Below are 14,435 nucleotides of genomic sequence, written 5' to 3'. Positions count from 1 at the left end.
TTCCGCAAAGCTGTCACTGTTGGCAGCCAAGACGCTGGAAGTCGCTAACCGTCTTCTCTATTCATGTTGTTGGTCCCACTGGCTATTTTTATTTCCACGAATGACAACACTCAATGGAAAGAAACAATAAAAGAACACCTAATACCTTTCCTCCTCGCCCCCATATCCAACGATAGCACTCCTCCATAGTATATAAGTAACTAAACTGGTTCTCATTCAGCAGTTAGCAGTACACCCTGAGAAAGGCTTCTTACAACAGTCGATGAAACGAAGTAATTTTATAGTTGACAATGCAGCCTCAAACCCAAAAGAATTTTATTGACCATTCAACAAAACATCATCGATATGGGCTTTCAGAGCATGCAAGGTGCCAGAAAAATAACACACCTTCCATTGAATTCGTGAAGCAATTGTGGATAAATTGATGAGGCACACCACATAATTACAGGTAAATGTAGAATTTTATTGACTGGCAAATCGAATAAAGAAGCTGACATTTCGTGAATATAAACCACTAACACGCACACTAGGAATTGCAAGCAAGTAATTTCCCAGACCCAAGCTATGAGATGCAGTTCTGAGGAAAATAGAATTTTACGATGGCAACGCCCCATCCCATGTTTGGCCGAAACCTTCAAAGCAGGACACCCACTGGACACATTGTGACGAAGTTGGCACTGCGCAAGCTGCCAGCGAAAGCCGCCCTTGTCTATGGAAAACACCCAATAAATCTAGGTTTTAGCAACGACCTTTCGGAAAGCTTTTCTGCAGGAACACTGCTGGAAATGTCAGATAGGTGTCCAGAAAAAAACCCACTCAAGACATTGGTGACTCACTGTAGCCACTTGTGCAATATCCCACGCGGAAAAAAGCTGTTTTTCTCAGTATTACGTAGCAAAAGCTAAACTCTTCTCTACGAAAGAAACGGTGCCTTAGGTAGGCTACTGAAACTCTTGTAGGTGGAGTTATAACAAGTACAAAAGCTCTGATTAGCCAGAAAGAAAAAGCGTAGGAAAAATGTAGTCAGAAAAATTTACTCTTCTCTTGAAAGAAATCGTCGTGCGTCTGAGCTGAGACGATTGCGAGAGTAATTATGTGAACACTTGTTCAATGGATCGTTACATTTCTTAAGGAGCTGAACTGCCAAGTCTCGTGGTATAGAGAATTGATCAGAGCACTGACAGTTAACGCTTTCGAGCGATTTGAAGGCAGCGACGTATGCGCTATTCCAACCACATACCTTGCACCATGCCAATCAATTTAGCTAGGAGTCTCGGCTTCACAGAAAACATAGGATATGTACCAGAATGGTGTTTAACAGTCGAGTGAGATTTAGAACAGATTCTCACGTTCACAGTTCACGCCAACAGCAGCCACTGCCGCCTCCAACGAAAGGTAAAAACGCGCGCTCACACTACACCAGCAAGTGATACTCGGTTGACACTCAGAACTGTGGTCGTCTCTATCTCTGTTATTTTTTTCGTACATTCAAACATGATTTGCAGTTAAACATATCCACGACTGTCGAGCTTAATTAAAAGGAAAACACCTGATATATCCGTTCTAACGAAATGGATTGATCGGCCCCTGGAGAGTTCTTTATACTCTGAAGTCACTGAACTGTTTTACTCGTGCAGTTATATCTGCAAATATATTTGTGTACCCCATACAAACCACATTCATTTTTGGGTACATTCATCGTGCATTTTAGCTTAATTGCTATCTCTGGCCACAATTGTATTTAATTTTTTTCTATTTAATCGACCCCCAGACATGGCCTTCAACCATCTTACTATTAAAGAACCTTAGAATAGTTAGCAATTTCGCTTCACAGTTGTAAACACCCACTACCAATATTTTATCATTCTGTACATAATTATGATTGTGATGTCATGAAGTCATACTTCAAGTAAAAATAAATCTTAATAACGAAAATATAAGATATTCATTTTTGGTAACATATGGTTACGACTGAGCCCGTACATTAGTTTTTGTTAGCGATAACATTTCTTTTACAGGGAGAGTAGTGGAATCGACTTGAGATCACTATCTGATTAGACAACGGTCCGTACTACTTGCACTCTTCTCAACTCCGCATGGTGAGCTGGTGTCTTCATACCTTGCAGCCCGTGGGTTCAACACAAATTCCTAAAACACTCACAGAGCGTCCTTGCGCAACTGTGGTAGAATATAGATCACCTCAATCTCACACATGTCAGAAACTGAAGTCTCACTCGCGTAGCACTGATGAATGCACGACACTAAGCTTTACGTCTTGCCTGGGCCCATCAACAGCGGCATTGGACTGTTGATGCCTGGAAACATGTTGCCTGGTCAGATGAGACTCGTTTAAAATTATATCTAGTGAATGGATGTGTACAGGTATGGAGAAAACCTCATGAATCCATCGACCCTGCGTCAGCAGGGGTCTGTTCAAACTGGTGGAGGCTCTGCAATGGCGTGGGAGAGAGGGGCGGCGAGGAAGGAATAATATGGGACCCCTGAGACGTCTAGATACGACTCTGACATGTGACACGTACGTAAGCATCATGTCTGATCGCCTGCGTCCAGTCATATCCATTGCGCTTTCCGATCGACTTGGGCAGTACCAGCAGGACAATGCGACACTCCACACGAACAGAATTGTTACAGAGTAGCTCTAGGAACACACATGTGAGTTCAAACACCTCCGCTGGCCAGCGAATTCCCTGACATTAACATTATTGAGCCTCTCTGGGATGCTTTGCAACGTACTCTTCAGATGAGATCTCCAGCCCCTTGTACACTTACGGATTTATGGACAGCCCTGAAGGATTCATGGTCTCAGTTTCCTCTAGCACTACTCCAGACATTAGTCGAGTCCATACCACGTCGTGTTGCAGCTCTTCTGCGTGCTCGGGGGGGGGGGGGGGGGCATATACGATATTAGGCAGATGTACCAGTTTCTTTGGCTCTTCACTCTTCAGTGTATCTCCGTGTTTCTGCTCTAGAAGACAAGGTAATGTTTCCTATAATTACAGACTTGGCGAGTCGTTTTGATAAACAATATTCCTTAGGTATGGTAAAAGAATGAATAACAGAGTGGTACTTGTGACTAGGATTCATATGATTCAAATGGCCCTAAGCACTATGGGACTTAACATCTGAGGTCATCCGTTCCCTAGACTTAGAACTACTTAAACCTAACCTAAGGACATCACACACATCCATGCCCGAGGCAGGATTTGAACCTGCGACCGTAGCAGCAACGCGGTTCCGGACTGAAGGGCCTAGAACCGCTCAGTCACAGCGGCCGGCGACGAGGATTGATGTAGCAGAGTTTTAATTCTGTTTACATGCTGTATGTGACTCTTAATCGAGTTTAGCAAACCGATATTTCCTTCATGAAAGGTTCCTCGCACAATTGTGTATTTCATAACTACCAAAGAGAACAGGTCTTTGCATAATAGTGACGTGTGCGGATAGAAAAGATTCAATTTCTTTAATTTTTTTTTTTCCAAATTGCAGAAGGTAAGTTTGCCTAGTTGTTAAAATGGCTCTGAGCACTATGCGACTTAACTTCTGATGTCATCAGTCGCCTAGAACTTAGAACTAATTAAACCTAACTAACCTAAGGACATCACACACATCCGTGCCCGAGGCAGGATTCGAACCTGCGACCGTAACGGTCGCTCGGTTCCAGACTGTAGCGCCTAGAAACGCACGGCCACTCCGGTCGGCAGATAACTGGGGACCAGCACTTGTCCACTGGTTTGATCCAATGTTATGTGGGACGATGTATTACCAGATATAAACAGTCAACTGTTGTATGCCGTAGTCCTACTAGGAGGACTGTAGATGATGTTTAAGAGATGTTGGGTTAGATCTGATGTTGAGAAATGTTTCCAGTTAACAATAGGATATCCATTTTTATAAGTACGAATATATGTCTTTATAGAATCATACCTGAACGGAAGTCTGAATGTGTAATTTTACTATACTTCTGGGCATTAGTCAGTAAGGAAATCATCTTTAACTGAGGCGATTTTACATGTACAGGCACCATGCAAGTCAAGAATCCGAACTGCAGTCCATGCACTAAATTATGTGACAGAGAAATTTCCCCGAGATAACTTTATTTAGCGACAAATCAGTCGGCGGCTGTTGTCACGGGAATGGAGACTGCCAGAATGAGAAGGTACCGGCTTCCACAAGTAAAGTCAGTATGTGTGGTCGTTCTGGGATATTCATAAGAAAAACAGTGAGTTTATGAGTTAAAAATGATTTGTATTCTGTAATACGAGGTATAATGAACATAAAGGCGTTAGAACATTACTGAATAAAGCTAAAAATGGGAATACAAAGAAAGGTAGGACGATGTTTCTGTTTAGCCCGAGCGATAAGGAACTGACTTCAGTTTACCTGAAAGGTGAAAATTTCATGTGGGCCACTGACAGTGATGAGCATCCATGAATAAAGCTCAAGAACATTGTACAATACACGTTGCACTTGTAGGTGCCGAGCGAAGTCGTCAGGGACGGAAAAACCCAAACGCCGCTAGACAATCGTGTTAGAAAGTTGCTACGAAAGCAAACACAGTTACACTACAAAATTCAAAATAGCCAGAGCCTCACACAGAAACAAAAACTAAACGAAGTCAAAATTAGCATAAGATGCGTCATGCGTGAAGTGCTCAACGAAATCGAAAGTAGAATTTTTTCTACCGATTTGACAGAAATTCCCAAGAAGTTTTAGTCTTATGTTAAATCAGCAAACGGATGGATGACATAATATATGTCCAGACACACTGTAACTGTAATGGCTTTGAAAAGAAGCATAACACAGAAAGGGCTGGAATGCTAAACGTGTTTTTCCAAATCTATTTCACAGACGATAATCGCACTGTAGTTCCTCATTTAAATCGTCTCAAGAACTCCAAAATAACAGATATAAAAAAAAGCGATCGTGGGATAGGAAAGCAAATGAAATCGCTCGATAGAATAAACCTCAGTGACTTGTCGAGGTCGATTCGATTCTTCGTAGATTAAGCCAAAGAAATTGCCCTGCTTCTGGCAGCAGCGTACCGTAGCTCTCTGGAGGAACGAATTGTCCCTAATGATTCAAAAAAGCACAGGTGATTACAGTTTTCGAAAATGGTAGTCGAACGAATGCATAAAACTGTATGTCTGTATTTCTGGCGACGGTGTGTTGTAGAATTTCGGAGCGTGTTTTATGCTCACAATTTTTGACTTCTGTTCGTCTACAATATGCAGAAAGCACTAGATATAGGCGTCCAGCTGGCTGCAGTGTTCCTTGGCCTCGGGGAGGCATTCCATAAACTTCCGTCCTAGGACCGAAAGAACAAAATGCGAGCGTACGGAATATGAGACTAACAGAATGGTTGTACTGAAGAGTTTCTAGATTTTTTGGAACATGTTTTATGCTCGCGTACTGTGACTTCTAGAGAGCGAATATCTTTTCTATGGGAATCAACATCGGTTCCGAAAACAACGATTTGTGAAACCTAGCTGTTCTGTTCGTCCACGAGACCTAGAAATCGGTAGACGTTGTCGTGTTGCTTGAGATCCGAAAGGCTTTCAGTAAGGTTTCACACTACCACCTAATTAACAAAATACGGCCCTACTGAATATCGGACCGACAGTATGGTTGGATTGAAGAGTTTCTAGCAAACAGAGTACAGCACGTCATTATCAACGGAGAGAAGTCTTCAGACCTAAGCGAGTGTTATAGGACCATTACTTTTCACCATATATACAAATGACGTAGTACATGACATCGGAACTTGAGGCTTTTCGCGGATGGTACTGTTGTGCACAGACAAATCGCATTGCTAGAAAACTGTAGCGAAATAGAGGAAGAACTACAGTGGATCAAGCCTTGTTACTGGGAGTGCTAGCTGATCCTCAGCATAAACGACTGGAAACATGTTGGCCGTAAGTGGATGGAAAGGCGCATTGTTGTATGATTACACTACTACGGAAAAATCACTGGAAGAAGTTATTTCCAAATACACTATGTGACCAAAAATATCCGGACACCCCAAAAACATACGTTTTTCACATTAGGTGCATTGTGCTCCTACCTAAGGCCAGGTACTCCATATCAGCGACTTCAGTAGTAATTAGACATCATGAGAGAGCAGAATGGGCGCTCCATGGAACTCACGGACTTCGAACGTGGTCAGGTGATGGGTGTCTCTTGTGTCGTACGTCTGTACGCGATATTTCTACACTCTTAAACATCCCTAGGTCCACTTTTTCCGATGTGATAATGCAGTGGAACGTGAAGGGACACGTACAGCACAAAAGCGTACAGGCCGACCTCGTTGTTAACTGACGGAGATTGTCGACAGTTGAAGAGGGCCGTAATGTGTAATAGGCGGACATCTATCCAGACTATCACACAAGAATTCTAAACTGCATCAGAATCCACTGCAAATACTATGATAGTTAGGCGAGAGGTGAGAAAACTTGGATTTTACGGTCGAACGGCTGCTCATAAGCCACACATCACGCCGTTAAATGCCAGACGACTCTTCGCTTGGTGTAAGGAGCGTAAACATAGGACGATTGAACAGTGGAAAAACGTTATGTGGAGTGAAGAATCACGGTACACAACGTGGCGATCCGATGTCAGGGTGTTGGTATGGCGAATGTCCGGTGAACGTCATCTGCCAGCGTAAGCAACGCCAACGGTAAAATTCAGAGGCGGTGGTGTTATGGTGTGGTCTGTTTTACATGGAGGGGGCTTGCACCCATTGCTGTTTTGCTTGGCACTATCATTACAAAGGCCTAAATTCATGTTTTATGCACCTTCTTTCTTCAAACTGTTTCGACGCGATCGAGCACCTGTTCATAATGCAGGGCCTGTGGCGGAGTGGTTACCCGACAATAACATCCCCGTAATGGACTAGCCTGCACAGAGTCCTGACCTGAGAATCATATAGAACACCTTTGGGATGTTTTGGAACGTCGACTTCATGCCAGGCCTCACCGACTGACATCGATACCCCTCTTCAATGCAGCACTCCGTGAGGAATGGGCTGCCATTCCCCAAGAAACCTTCCAGCACCTGATTGGACGTATGCCTGCAAGAGTGGAAGCTGACATCAAGGCTAAGAGGGGGCCAACGTCATACTGAATTCCAGTATTGCCGATGGAGGACCCCACGAACTTGTAACTCATTTTCATCCAGGTGTCCGGATACTTTTGATCACATGGTGTAAATATATAGGAGTATGTGCACGAAGAGATTTGAAGTGGAACGACCGCTCAAAATTAATTTTTTGTGTGGCATATGTCAGAGTGAGATTCATTGGAAAATCTGAGGAAATGTAGTACATCAGCAAAGGACGTAGTTCGCAAAACACTCGACATTGTTTTCAGATTGCTATCCGTTCCAGATAGGATTGATAAAAGAAATACAAAAGATCAACCAAGAGCAGCACGTCTCGTTACATTTATTAAGCGCGAAAGCGCTAGGAGATGCTAAGCTAACTCCAATGCAGACGCTGTAAGAGTGGCGCTCTGTATCACGGTGTTGTTTACTGTTGGTTTCCAGAGAAGAGTCACACAATAACCTGCTTCCTCCAACGTGTATGACGCAAGAAGACCATGGTGATAGAATTAGAGAGATACGATCCCACTGGAAGGGTTACCAACAATCGTTCATCCGGCCAGCCATCCGCGACTGAAACAGGATAAGGGGGAAAAGGGGGAAATGACAAAGCAGTCTTCGCCACACACCATAGGACGGATTGAGGAATATAGCTGTCTACACAGATATAAGGTGCCCATGTTTGCCGGTGGTTGATGGACCACATATTGAAAATCAGTAGGTAGCTTTCTTCTCAACCAACTCTCTGTTCGGAACCTTGCAGCCAGCTTCTGATCCTTCCCCTCTCATCTTCCTGGCAGAGGAGAGAATACCGACGTAGTGCCTGTGAAGAAAGATTGTCGAATTATTAATAAATTAGTTGTGGTGCCCATAGACTAATTGTGGATTGAATAGTAAACCAGTATGTTGCATAGTACAGGATACGTCCATCACCTTATGATTTTCAGTTTTTAATAACAAGCGAAAATTACTGAAATGTTTTGTCTCTGTGACCTACAGAAATTTGTGTCATGATCACGTTGATCATATCACGACATTTTAATACTTATCAGATATGTTAACAGTTGTTTATTCGTTAATTAGGAACGTATCAGCTTGTTGACTACGATGGTTCATTACATTTGGTCGTAAATTTACGGTTCCTCTTTGCTGGATGCATCTAGACTTCTAATACTATAATGTATATCATTTTTTCCGTATAGATAGTAATAAATATTATGCATTAAGCAACTTGAATGTTTTCAGACTTGTTTTACTTAATGGTATTGGCAATCTCCGGGAATCTGCAAAGAAATGTAAGAGATAAGTCAAACTAAAAACATTTTGTTGTGAGATATTAAGTATTTCCTGGAAGTATATTAAGGTTATCTAACTGTTTAGACAATTTACAATCACTTTCTGTTAGGTCTACTGTTCCTTATGTGTGTCTCTTGGCTCCCACGTAAACAACAAAGAGATGTAATATACGTTTTACATCAACTGCAAGTCACAATTTTGTATTTCACTAAACATAGCTTACTGTGCACTGGACCTCACCTCGCGACTGCGTTGATTGTTGGGTCATGGGGATCGTAAAAGATGAGAAAGGTGGTCGGTAGGGGTGGGAGCGGGGGTGGGGATGGGTGATAAGATGTGGAATTCATGTCTTTGTGTGTGTCCTTTTTAGATACATAAAATCGTATTAATTATCCTGAGGTAAAATATGTACGCCAGATTCTGTTGATTCTGTAGTTGTTCGACTGATTTTTGTTGTTAAATAATCATCTCTTTTATTTCTTCGTGGACAGCTGAAAATCTCCAATACTATTTGGTGATAAATGTTGATGTAAATAAATTTTAGTGGCATAAAACGGATAGTACTTATATTTCCCTACATCATAAACGTAAGTATATTGTAGTTGTAAAATTCTAGAATCAGAACCTTACTAGCCAATACTTAAGATACTCTAACGCAGATGTGGATTTGGTACTGGGCACTTCACGTGCTGCTGTGTCTAGAGTGTTGGATACACAGGCCCCTGCCCTCAAACTATTCACCAGCGCAGTGACAGATAGCGATCTGGCAGGACATAACAATAAAGATACACGTATTCAATAATGGGTACAGGAGTCACTGTTCCCCATATCACAAAACAAGGTGTTGCAGTGGTAAAACACTAGGTTCGTGTTCGCGAAGACCGCGGGTCAAATCCTCGGCCAGCCAGCCATATTTAGGCTTTGGACGATTTCCATAAATCACTTAGCACGAGTCCTGGGATCGTTCCTTTGAAAGGGGACGGTAGATTTTCTTTTCTATAGTTCCCACTCCGAGCTTGTGCTCCGTCTATAATACTGCCCTCGACGACAGTACGTCGAACTCGAGTCTACCTTCCGTCTAGCTTCACATCTACACTTTTATGGCTCACAATTTCACTGCACAGAGATTAACATCACGTCAGGAATCCACCGTTAAGAGCATGTTGAACGGTAGTTTCGGCTAAAGACTCAAGTAGATGATGGTTCACGCTTTTGGTGGGATACGAGTACGTCGGAAGCCACGTTAGAAGATTCCCCCCACCACTTAAAAGGGATCCGTTCTGGAAAGTGATGGAAGTGATCTCATGTGCTAAGATTGCTGGAGAACATTACTGCCCCCCCCCCCCCCCCCCCACAAAGCGACATATCATTTCCACCCCATCCACCCTCCTCCTCCCATCTCGCCATTGCTTCGTCTCCTCTCCATCAGACATACGTTACCTTTCCTCGGGTTCTTGGTAACACCCATTAAAATACATAAATCTATCTCTAATGGTGGTGGAAGTTTTTTTTCTTTCAAAATAAATGCTAAATAGTATTGTTTTCTTCATGGTTGTTTTTGTGGTCCTTAGCCCGAAGATTTGTTTGATGCAGCTACCCATGCTAGTCTATCCTGTTCAAGACTCTTTATCCCCATATAAGTGCCGCACCTACATCCATTTGAATCGGCTTAGTGTATTCAAGCCTTTATTTCCTTCTACAATTTTCGTCCATCACTTCCTTCCAATACCCAGTGGACAATTTCTTGATCCCTCGTGAACTCCCCTATCAATCTATCCCTTATTTTAGATAAGTTGTGCCACACATTTCCTTTTACCTGAGTTCGATTTAGTATCTCAGTTGTCATTCGATGCACCCACTTCAGCATTCTTCTGTAACAACAGCACATCTGCAAACGTTCAATTTCTTCGTTCTTAAGTTTAAATTCCATATGGCTACAATCTAGACAATACCATTAGAAAATACTTCCTAGAACTTAAATTTATACTTGATGTGAACAAATTCCTCTTTTTCAGAAGCGCTTTTATTTATATGTACTCTACTTTGGCCATGATCAGTTATTTTACTGATGTTCATCTTATAATCTCTTTTTGAAGGACTTATCCATTCCGTTCACCTGCTGTTCCATCTCCTTAACCGTCTCTGACTCAATAGCAATGTCATTGGAAAACCGCTAAGCTTTTATTTCTTCTCCCTGACGTTTAATTCCTTTTCCAAACTTCTCCTTCACCGAATGCTCAGACTGAATAACATCTCACATCCTTCTGTACAACTTCCTCCTGTGACTCTTATAACTGCGTTCTCTGCAAGTTGTAAATAATTTTTCGGTCGCTCTATTTTATTCCTGCTTCCTTCTAAATTCCACATAAGTGTAGTGCAGTTATTATATAGTTCCTGATGTCTGAGGGTATTTCACCGGTCTCATTTCTCTTGCCCATAACATGGATTACTTTTTTTCGCCATTAGTCTCCAAAGGATCTCGATAATTTTGTGGAATGTAGTTTACTCCTTTTTATCGCAGTATCGTATCTGTTATTACCTCTTCACCCGCTTCCTCCTCTCTATCCATAATATTGTCCTCAAATCTGATTCCCTTTCATAGACTCTCTATGCATTCCTTCCAACATACAAGTTTCCCTTCTTTGCTTAGTTGAGGCTAACTGTCTGAGCTCATGTCCATTCAGCTGCTTCTCATTTCTCCAAAGATCTCTTTACCTTTCCTAAAGGTAACAACTGTTCTTTTAATCTAGTTACACATGTTCATATAGCCTTGCAGTTGTCCAGGTAACATTCCTACTTATCCATTTTATACATTCTATGAGTCTCATTTTAAAGCCGTGTATATTCCCTTTGGCCTGTTTCATTTGCTGAATTCTTATATTTTCTCCTTTCAGCATTTTAATTCGATATCTCTTCTGATAGCTAAGGATTTATATTAGGCATTGTCTCTTTAATTATTTGATCTTCGGCCACATTCACTATTATCTATTCATCTTCAACAGTTTTTCTTTCCCCTTCTTGAATCAGTTTTTGTGCTTGAGTCAACTTTTACCTCAGGATTCTTTCAACCTGCCGAATCCCATTTCCTTAATTTCTATCTTTTTTGCAATTTCGGCAGTTTTAATCCACTATTCAAAATTAACAAATTATGGTCATAGTCCAAACTTGCCGCTGGAAATGTCTTACAGGTTAAAATCTGGCTCCAAAATCTTTCGGAGGTCTGGATGGGGTACTATTTTACTTCAGTAGTATATTACCAAAGAGGACGTCGTCATCATTAAGGCATGCAGCAGAATTCGAGACCATGGGAAAAAAATAACGGTAGTTGTTTCCCCTTTCTTTCAACTGTTCGGAATACCAGCACAGCAAAGCCATGTTGGCTAACGTTGCACGGTGAGAGCAGTCAATCATCGGGACTATTCTCCCTGCAACTACTGAAAGGGCTGCTACCCCTCTTCAGCAACTACGGATAAGTTTGATCTCTATACAGATACTCTCCTTTGTGGTTACAGCCATGGCACAGCAGTCTGTATCGCTGAGGTACGCAATCCGTCCTTCTTTGGCAGGGACCGTAATTCCTCTGTAACTCTATAACGGAAATACATTTCTAAATCTCATTCCTTCTGCGAAATAACTCCGAAATTGTGATTACAAGCCACCATTAACTTCAGCATAAAATATTGTCCTGTACCAGTCGAATTGAAATTTAAACTTTACGATTGAGTCCCCATTAACAGGGCTAAAACGTCGCCCGTGTCGTAGATTACTTTGTGTGACGTTATAGACTGTGCTATATGCATGATGGGACACAGGCCTATTTTGCTGTTGACACAAGACGGTTCAAGGCGGTTAGGTCAAACAGAACTTGTGCTATGGCCTTAAAGTCACCTGTCATCAATCCTTTGGGTTGATTGAAGAACTTGATCACTGAGATGTACAGTCAAGATTTACAAGCTAATCCGAGAGTGTTTGAAAATATTCGAAAATCACTGCTGACACGAAAGCAATATTTCCTTTCAATGTAAGGACGATAGGTTGATCTCCTCCTTCAACTGGTATGAGTTATAGCAAACGAAGAACTACCGCAACCTCCTTCGTTTACCGAAATTTCCGACAGTACCTTCTTTCCAGTAATGTTTATCCTGATTTTCAACTAACAAGTATGAGATTCATGTTTCTCAGTGGTGCGTTGTGCACTGCTGCATCTGCGAAATCTTCCCTCGTTCCAAATTTGTCCATAAGCTAATAATAAATTTTTTTATTTATGTGAGATAATGTTGTGCTACGAAAAACGTTATCCTACAGATCCAATTGTACATGAGTTACAAAAAGTGCCACGTATATCTGATATTTTTGAAGTATTTTTTACGTAATTGTTCACGAAATTTATTTATTAACCTAATAGAAAATTTCTGTGTTTCAGAAAAATACTTAACTTCACTTAAATACGGCCACGTTGTAGAAATACCTAAATATTTACTATCTTATGAACGTGGCAAATTTGAAAATTTCGAAAGTTGTGTTTCGTGATTGTTTGGAACAATCTGTGTTACTGATATTATCCTTACTTTTTTATAAACTTCAAATACGCCGTTTTGTTTAAATTGTTCCTTACTGGAAAACAGAAAATCATTGTAAATGTTAGTTAGAACCATAACCGTTTCTAGAACATACTAGAGGTTTGTATTCTAAGATACAGGAATGAATCCAAGCCCTGAGAAAGGAGCGCTTATAGAGAAGTTCCGTTTAGCATAAAAAAGAGGGTCTATCGCAAATCTTCATCGTTGTAACAACGAACAGAAACGTACAGTAAAACACTGCGTAGTGTAAATGTGAAAAACCTTATGAGTATAAAATTTTATTCATGTTACCATTTTTCTGTGAACTTCATGTGGTCAATCTATTATCAGTTTAAATATATCGTGCACTGGCTGTGTTCGTAACTGGAAGAGTGATTGTTAGGTAAAAGAATGAAAGGGCAACAATATGGAATGTACAGTAATTTACAACATGTAACTTGTTAAAGTACTACTGTAGATTTTGTTAAGGGACCTACTGGGTGATGTTTTTAGCTGAGTTACCTCAGACTCAGCCGCTTGTGTCGCTTTGGACTCAAACTGGCCGTCTTGACATGAAATAAAAATGTCACCAGTCTGCTGTTATCAAAACCCGCTGAATCATACTGGCACCTACTGTTCGAGCATGTTTATCTATTTGTTCACCTGTAACAATCTGCTGTGTACCTGTGCCTTCAGTACGACAATTCTTCATTCCATCCTTCTGAAAATGCAGTGATTGTGTGACATTGTTGCCCAAGAGGCCACCGTCTGGGGAAGCTCGGACCCCGGGTGCAAGTTTAATTTCAGGTGACGCCATACGGGGCGACTTGCGGCTCAGTGATGATGGGGACAATATGACATTCATTCCACGAGCAGAGAAGATCTCCAACCCGGCCGGAAATAGAACCCGGGTCCGCTGCGTGGCAGGAAAGCACGTAACCAATCAGCTTTTTTCTTTTTCTTTTCTTTTTGCATTTTGTTCGTTGTTCATCGTTGTGTTTGGTCGTTGCGGACGTCACATGACATTCGTTGAAGTTCTTTCGTTGTTCCTTCCACCCATTTTTTTTTTTTTTTTTTTTTTTTTTTTTTTTTTTTTTTTTTTTTTTTTTACAGAGGCCAATCTGACCGAACACGCTGAGCTACCGTGCCGGCATATAAATATGCGAACATCTTTCTGGAATCTTACCGCGATAGTTTAGAGAAAAGCTCCATGTACTTGTTCAAATTATACTAAGAGAGTATATGTCAAAGAAATTGTTCAAGTAACTTGCGGGAATGTTGTCAGGCGTCGTAGTCAACAACCGTAGATGTTTCAACAGAAACACACCTTGTCATTTTGAAGGGACAACTTGGCAGGTGTGCGATTGTCGACGACGTCACTTGGCAGCTTTCCCGTGGAATTATTTGAACATTGTTTACGTCACAAGTAACTCAGGTCTCACACTGTCAGTGCTTGGTTGACCC

General features: G+C 41.4%; 1 protein-coding gene across 1 annotated transcript in view; it reads right to left on the bottom strand.

Annotated features, from left to right (window-relative positions):
- The window catches only part of LOC124712203 (odorant receptor Or2-like), a 50,139-nt gene that overhangs the window by 20,680 nt on the left and 15,024 nt on the right, over positions 1-14,435 (bottom strand). The window lies entirely within an intron of this gene.

Source organism: Schistocerca piceifrons, chromosome 8 (genome assembly GCF_021461385.2).
Source record: "Schistocerca piceifrons isolate TAMUIC-IGC-003096 chromosome 8, iqSchPice1.1, whole genome shotgun sequence".
NCBI classification, from domain to species: Eukaryota; Metazoa; Arthropoda; class Insecta; order Orthoptera; family Acrididae; genus Schistocerca; species Schistocerca piceifrons.
This window is presented reverse-complemented; position numbering and strand designations above follow the sequence as displayed.